The sequence below is a fragment of the Vicia villosa genome, unplaced genomic scaffold (assembly GCF_029867415.1).
Source record: "Vicia villosa cultivar HV-30 ecotype Madison, WI unplaced genomic scaffold, Vvil1.0 ctg.000680F_1_1, whole genome shotgun sequence".
Lineage (NCBI taxonomy): Eukaryota > Viridiplantae > Streptophyta > Magnoliopsida > Fabales > Fabaceae > Vicia > Vicia villosa.
The window spans coordinates 310,088-317,903 of NW_026705304.1; positions in this window are offsets into that span (position 1 = coordinate 310,088).

A 7,816-nucleotide genomic window follows, 5' to 3' on the forward strand; every position below is an offset into this window, starting at 1 on the left:
TTCTAGATGACTTGGGGAGCAAGATTGAATCAAAAAAATATTGGGTCCTTTTGTAAAATAATTCATTTCTTTCACATTTTTCCCTCCAAAGAGAAGAATGAATTTCAGGTAAAGATTATACTTTGTCCATTACAATGCTCACATTAATCATCAAATTTTGTAAAAAAAAAAAAAAGTAACGTTGCTTCCGTAGGTACAACTTCGGAACGTGTTGAAGATGAACACTTTCGAGTGTACATCTCTGAAACATGTCAGTGTTGTTTTTTTACAACAGTTTTTTAATTTTTTTTTATTTTTGTTATTGTTTACAAAATAGTTATGATGCACCTTGATAATATCTCAAAAGAATTAGTTTCTATAAACGATGTATCTCCAAATGTTCAAGGGGTTGTCGTAAAGTCGGTAGATGTCGTCGGCGACTTTATTAACAAGCAAGAGTTTGATGATCGTGATAACATGTTCACATAGATTCATAGGGCTGCAACTAGACTTGGTTTTGGTGTGGTTATAGGAAGATCGGATAATAGTTCGGGTAAAAGAAACGCTTTTGTAAGAATGTTGTGCGAAAGAAGCAGGAAATACCAAACTCCTCTAAGGAAGTTTAAAAGAGATGACACATGTAGTAGAAAATGTGAATGTCCTTTTAAAACTTGTGGTTACATGTTGGCTACTGTAGCAACCTGCCTAAAATTTAAAGGTTTAGAGAGTCGCCACCTATTCTACCAAGGCGAATAGGAAACCTCGCGCAGTTAAGAGATCAGGGTAAGATACTATATTCAGGTCGAGGGAAGGTGTTAGGCACCCTCAACCCTTTCCTAAAGGCTAATATGTCAAAGATAAGGGTTTCATGGCAGGGTTTATAAAGAAGGGTAACAGACAGAATTTAATTAGATTAACATGATTAGGATTTGGAGGAGGGGGACTCGCCTTGTTGCCAAGTGCCTACGTACCTCCTTATGGAGGATCAGAGTCTACGTAGTTCGGGGAAGGGTTGTACGCCCTTAAGGTTTGAAATTTGATTTGAGATGGTTTGAAGGCTTTTGAGTAGCCTATCGTAGTTTTGAATGAGGATGAAGATCCGTAGTTTGAAACTTGTAGTTTTGAAAGGTTTGAAAAGTGTTTTTGAGGTTTGGGCGTACAACCCTGATTTTAATATGTTACTATTAACCGCAATGATCAATAGATTCGATCACCATAGTTAAAAGATTAGTAGTGGTATCGTTACCAATTTTAATTGATAGATTCAATTATCACTAATAACGAATAAAAGTATTTTTAGAAATTTTGATGATTTAATTTGTATCATTATCCCTCGTAATCGATTGATTCGATTAAAAATAATAATGAATTTAAATGGGAAGATAGGCTAATCATCACAACCAATAAGATGGTTGAAACCATTTAGCCAAATAATATGTATTTTATTATGGGATTTGATTAATTAAATAACTGATTATTACCCACCGCGATCAATTGATTTAATCGAAGCGAATAAAATTCTAAGATTGTTGTGATAAAAGTAAGTTGGTTAGAAAACCTAATCCTAATACCTTGGCCAATGGCCAATGGGATTGAGTAAACCCTAATACATTGGTAACAATCTTCTAGGGTTTTCATGAATTTTATAATTAAAATTGATTAAGTTAAATTAAATCGAATAATCAGGTAAATCGGGAAAAATCCTAACACTAGTCATTACCCTAATCCTAATTTTTATTATTTTAAAACCTAAACTAAAACTATAAAATATACCCCTAAATTCAATTCTAAACTAAAATAGAAAATACAAAATAAAACAAGTTATAAAACAAAACTAATAAAAAAACCTGGGCAGTAATCCTGTGTGGCAGCCTTTGAGGTCTATGATGGACCTGCATGTTGATATGTGTTGGATCTGATAGTCTATTCATCCAGCGGTTGTAATTGAAGGCATATGGTGGAATGCATAGCATCACGTACACTGGATCTGAGAGCCAAGTTTGTTAAAAAATAAATGTCTCACCTGGGTATCGAACCCAGGTTCTCTCCTTCACCAAGGGATGCCTTCTACCAACTGTGCTATTTTATCACGTTGTTAAAAGTATACGCGAATCAAATAATATACGTAATAAAATACAAGAATCTTAAAGACACGCGCGCCATTTGCATCTCCTTCCTCGTTTCAATTTTCTGGAAACGAAAATATATGGCAACGCTTCTGGTGCGTGGCGAGAGACCTGCGAATTTCAAAGATCCAGAAATAAGCCATAGAAATTCATGGTGAGGGCATAGTTCGATTCGTTTTGCCTCATTGAGTTCGTTAGTACCACTCTTTTGGTCCAATTTTTCCTGAATCCGAAACCCCCAATCTGAAGCTCTTGAACCCTATTAATGGCGGAACGCCGATTCTGCATATAAACACCGATCAAACTATACAAAAACAATCCACAGATCTATATAAACACAACATTCATTCGAAACCAATTTATGATGGCTTAATCCGTGAAATCGAGGATTTTTGAAAACACAAACTCAGAACATTTGCGTGGGCGATTCCGAACGTCTTGGTCGCAGGTGATGATTGGAATCGTACCAGGAGACACCAAAGGATTGATTAAGATATTCAACACACCTTGAAACAACCCTTAATTCCTAAAACGAATTCCCCTTTCTTTTTCTTTTTTTCGGTTCAGGTTTCTTTTAGCGGCCAGCCAATCCTTGTTTTTTTCTTTCTCTTCTTTGCAATTGTTGTTCTGTTATATATGATTCCATTAGGTTAACAATTAGTCATTGAATCTTTTAACAATCCATGATTGGAATCTTGATTGCAATCACCATAGAAACCTTCCAAAATTAGCTCTCATTCCCTTTCATGTTTTTACACGGTTTGCAGTTATCCATATGTCATCTTGGGCTTCCAATGTGATAGAGATCCAAGTCTTTAAACCATGCCCCATTCTTTTGGTACTTTACTAATTTTTTTATTTATTTAAGATCTAATTGAATAGAAATTCAAATAAATGTATAAATAATAAAAAAAAATATGAAAATAAGTTTAGAAATTTTATTCATGTTGGGGACATGTTGAATCATTTAAACTAATTGAAAAAAACAAATCTTAAAAACAAATTATTTCAATTTTATATGATTTATCCATATTTACATGAATAAAAATTCAAATAAATAAAAATAAATATTATAAAAATAAAATAATTATTTTAAGAGTCATCATAAGGCCCGCAAACAAGTTTGAAATCCACATCTTAGGTCCATTGGTCAAAAAAAAAACCAAAATCACTTAATTAGGGCTTTACGCATTTCTCCAAAATCGACCAACTTATAAACCTTGAGTTATTGGAGATGAAAAGAGGAGGGCAAATTTTGGGGTATGACAGCTACCAAGAAGTAAAAATTTAGGATTTTCATAACCATGAATTATGCTCTAAATTACAAGGTCATCCTAGTGTATGTCGGCTCAAACACGAAGAGAAGACATGTGTCATACTCCAAAATTTACCCGATACTATTCGCATTCTTTAATTTACTAAAGGTGTAAAAATTAAGGGCCATGGGGTTTAACATATCTATTGTTAAACCCACGTTCTTATGAAACCTTCAACTAAATTTAGGTGTGTAATTAGCAGGTATTTGGACCTCAAATATTTGGACCCATCTATTTCATTCTAAGGGTTCTTCATCTTTTTTTACTACAATGTAGTTTTAATTATTTACTCATCTTATTATCAATTAGATTTTATTATGATTATTATTACTAATATTAGTAGAATAATTATCAATCTTTTTTTAGTAATTAATTAGGGGTTAATTAGATATTAGACTGTTAATAATATCATTATTAGTTTATTTTATTAAATATAGTCCTTTTCAGTTATTAGTATTATTAATTAATTATTAAGTTTAATTGGGCATTAGGCCCATTAGGTGTAGAAAACCCTAATTTTGACTAGTATAAATGTAACATTTTCATACACATGAAGGGAGGGGGGGCAAATTTCCATCCAAAAATCTGCACGTACATATTTAGACTTTCACACCCTAACCCTTATTGGACCTGGTCTTGTACATACACCTCGTAACCGACGGTAACAACTCAAAACACCATTCAAAACATCAACACAATACCTTTGGACATGCAGAACACAAACTGAATCCATGTACATTCCCAAAACTCCACATGACTGCTAACAATACTCGTCAAAGACCGGAACAAAAATCAAAACTTCAGTGCATCAACTTGTTTCCGAACCATTCAATCTTTCCATAATCATAATTCTAACAGCTAAAATGTTCTATTAACAATAGAACAATATTGGTCGACTTTGTCCTTTTTGTTTTTGCAGCAATTATACCATAAAGCACAAATAAAGGAGAAGTAGATGTGGGAACAATGGCATCATAAAACCGAAAACGGCATCAGATCTGAACCAAATCACCTCTTCAAACGACGACGCTGCAAGTCGAACCAATCACCGACGATTCGCGAACAACATCGCTTCATCATCAAAATCAATTCGGAAATTTCCGAACACCACCAACGATAGCCTTCGACGTCATCACCCTCCGTCCACGGTGCTATCGGAAGTCAACAACCACCGGACTACCCTCGCAACTGCCGATAACGCTTCCGATTCGAAAAAGTAGTGGATCTTGTGTTTTGGTGGTCGAAAACGCAGAGAGAACATCGGCTGTCTCTGATGTTACTAAGGATTAGAACGCAACAAGAACGGAGGAGCGGAAGGGGACGACGATGATAGAGCGTTTGTTTTTTTTCTGAATTATATGTTTATATATGTTAACTGATGATGGTTGGTTTAACAGCGGAATACAAATGGCTCAGTGGGAGGAAGCATGTCTAAGGGGTGAGCGATGACGTGCCGGTTCGATCCACGGGGTTGACAAACCTTTTTCTTATTTTCTTTGGTGACACATGCCTGCAGATCCGGCGGTTCACCCCACACGCGCCCTTACAATGTACCTCATCATCTGGCCACAGGATCACACCAACTCAGATCCTACGCACACAAGGATGGAGGTGCATCATGGAGGTGCAAGGGCTCACCACATAGGATTGAAGCCAGGTTATTTCATAATATTTTTTTTATTTATTCTATTATCTAATGATTTAGATTAATATTAGTTAAATTTTTTTTAATTTTCTTAATATTAGGGTTAGAATACCAAAATAGAATTAAGCTAATAATTAATATTAGGATTTTCTCCCGATAATTTCGATTAGGCCGATTTAATTTATTTGATAATTTTAATAATTAAAAATCATAAAAACCTTAGAAAATTGTTGCCAAGGCATTGGGGTTTACCCAACCCCATTAATTTTTTAGCCATAATAATAAGATTTAATTTATTATTCGCTTCGATTAAATCAATTGGTCGTGGTGGGTAATAATCAAATAATTACTTCATTCTTAAATATAAATGAAAATAAATTTATCTTGCTAAAAGGTTGCAACCATCTTATTGGTTATGATGATTAGCATTTCTTATCAATTCGTTATCATTTGTAATCGAATCTATCGATTATGAGGAGTAACGATAATTAAAATACACACATTTGCTATTCGTGATAATCGAATCTATCGATTATAGTGGTTAGCAATCCTCCCTTCAATCCGTTAGCCATGGTAATCAAACCTATTGATTATTGCAACTAATGGTAACAAATTAAAATCAGGGTTGTACGCCCAAAACCTTAAAACACAAATCAAACTACGGATTTTCATCCTTTTCGATCAGGCAATTCAAAATGCCTTGCAAACTCAAAACTACGATAGGTAACTCAAAATACCTTCAAACACCTTCATATCAAATTCTAAGGCGTACAACCTTGTGCCCGAACTACGTTGACTCTGATTCTCCCTAAGGAGATACGTAGGCACTTGGATAACCAAGGCGAGTCCCCCTCCCTAAAATCTCAATTCACTTAAGATCTCAATTTTTCCCTTTTCATTTCATTAGCTATTAACCTCTATAATTTTATCCATAAACCTTATCTTCGATAAAACCTTAGGAAAGGTTTGAGGGTGCCTAACACCTTCCCTCGACCTGATTATAATAATCTTACCCGAATCTCTTAACTGCGTAGGGTTTCCTATTCGCCCTTCAGAATAGGTGGGGACTCTAAAATCTTTAATTTTTAGGGCAGGTTGCTACAGCTGGCGACTCTGCTGGGGAATACACTAATGGTGAATACTATGCTCCTATAGGTTTTAACAGGGTTTAGGTTTTTGGCAGAATCTTTAGGTTTTTGGCAAATATTTTTTTAGGGTTTGGCTAATTCTCCATTTTAGGGTTTATTTATTTTTATAAATATTTTATTTTTTATTTTTTATGTATTTATTTATTTACCTTTCCTTCTATCTACGTCATTTAAATAAATATATATTTTTAAATATTTGTTGCTCTAATGCATTGTCTGAATTATAAGCAGCCGGATTCCAAGGTTAGTTTTTAAACATTTAAATTTAAATTTATTTATTTATTTACAGCCTTAAATTACAGTAATTTAAATTTTTATTTAACTACTGTCATACTATATTTTCAAATTATAAGCGGCTGGACTTCGAGGTTTGTTTGTTTTTAAATATTCAAATTTAAATTCATTTGTTTATTTATCGATATCTATTTACAGCAATTTTTACTTATTTATTTTTACTGTAATTTAAATAAATATTCGCTTTAGTTGCTTATATACAATTGTTGTTTTTTTTTTATATTCTGGGATAATATAAATTGTTGTTAAACCTAAGTGTGGGAGTTATCCTTGAGATCAGGGGGGACTTGAATCGCCTACAAGTCTCATTGATAACTCCACTCGGAGTGGGTTGAATATTCGGAAATGTCCAAAACGAAGCTTGACTTTGTTGAGGGCAGGACTGGATATTTAACTGATCTCTCCGAGAACCTAGCCCAAAAATTCGAACCTCATTGGATAAAATGAGTTGTTCTAAAATCCAAAGAGACAAAAAGTCTCGGAGGCTACGAACGACCCCATGAGACCCGTGTCTAGGACATACCAATGGAAAGGGTAGGCTCCCTAAAGCCGCTACGTCGAACCTATGAACCTAGGACCTTTGTGCTTCTGTACTCATTATATGTTTGTAATGTATATACTTCGAATATCTATGTGTTTCAATTTTGCAGGTATCCCTACGTGTTCCCTAGCCTGTAGGGACTCTAATTTCTAAGACCACGTTTTTCCCATGAACGACATCACCATCTATGCATTCCCTAGCCTGTAGGGATTTTATTTCTATATCCTTGTATTTTTACAACTACGCGTCCTTCCCACGAAGGACTTTTCCATTTATGCACGTCGATTGGCCTCTCAATGGCCACGAGACCGAGTGACTGTCTTGAACGATCACCCCGTGCTTACGTCTAAGTACTCCCTAGCCTGTAGGGATGTTCCTTCTTATATCTTACAACTACGTGTCCTTCCCACGACGGACATTTCCATTTATGCACGTCGATTGGCTTCCCGATGGCCATGAAACCTAGTGACTGTCTTGAACAGTCACCCCGTGTTTCCATCTACGCATTCCCTATCCTATAGGGATTCTATTCCTAAAATCGTGTCCTTCGTACGAAGGACATCTTCGTTAGCATACATCAATTGGTCTCTCGATGGCCATGAGATATAGTGACTGTCTCGAACGATCACTCAATGCTTGCTCCTACGCACTCCCTAGCCCGTAGGGATTTTCCTTTTACACCTTTGTATTTTTACAACCACGTGTCCTTCCCACGAAGGACGTCTTCATTAACACACGTCGATTGGCCTCTCGATGGCCATGAGATT